Raw genomic sequence first — 598 nt, 5'->3', positions numbered from 1 at the left:
GTATTTTCCGCAACGCTGGTAAATTAACGTGGACAGTTCACAATTTCATCATCCCTAGGAAAAATATATACAGTTGGGAGTAAATACCCACACATCATTCTGGAGAATGCAGTGGCGTCGTAGGAAGAGAATGGCAATTTCACCAGGCCCCATGCAAACACTAGAATTGCAGCACCTTTTCTTTGACAACACGTAGGCGAGAGAAAAAAGAATAGAGAAACGAAAAAAAAAAGAATAAAGGCAACAACAAACAAAACGCTCTTAGAGCAAGAAATAATGGCAATATTTGTAAGAAAGTAAAAAAAAAAAGGAGAAACAAATATTTTTGACTTTGTCTGGGTAAACCCTGCATTCCCCACCCCGTTTTCACAAATAAATCCGAATAATTTTTCCTGTTGTTTTTTACCAAATAAATAACAGTACCGACGAAACGCAAGTGCTGAGAAGTCCTTTTAACCCGCCTTTCGTTTGAGACAGTGTGGGTTTGGTTGGGTGGGTCTTCAAAAAACTTACGTTTGCAGTCTGTAAAATGAACAAAAATAAATTTGCAAGACATTTATTGTCAGTATTAAAACTGTTTACAGAATAAATGCAAGAC

This window comes from Trypanosoma theileri (assembly GCF_002087225.1).
Source record: "Trypanosoma theileri isolate Edinburgh chromosome Unknown TM35_Tth_30_V1, whole genome shotgun sequence".
Classification (NCBI taxonomy): Eukaryota; Euglenozoa; class Kinetoplastea; order Trypanosomatida; family Trypanosomatidae; genus Trypanosoma; species Trypanosoma theileri.
Note: the sequence above shows the minus strand (reverse complement) of the source record.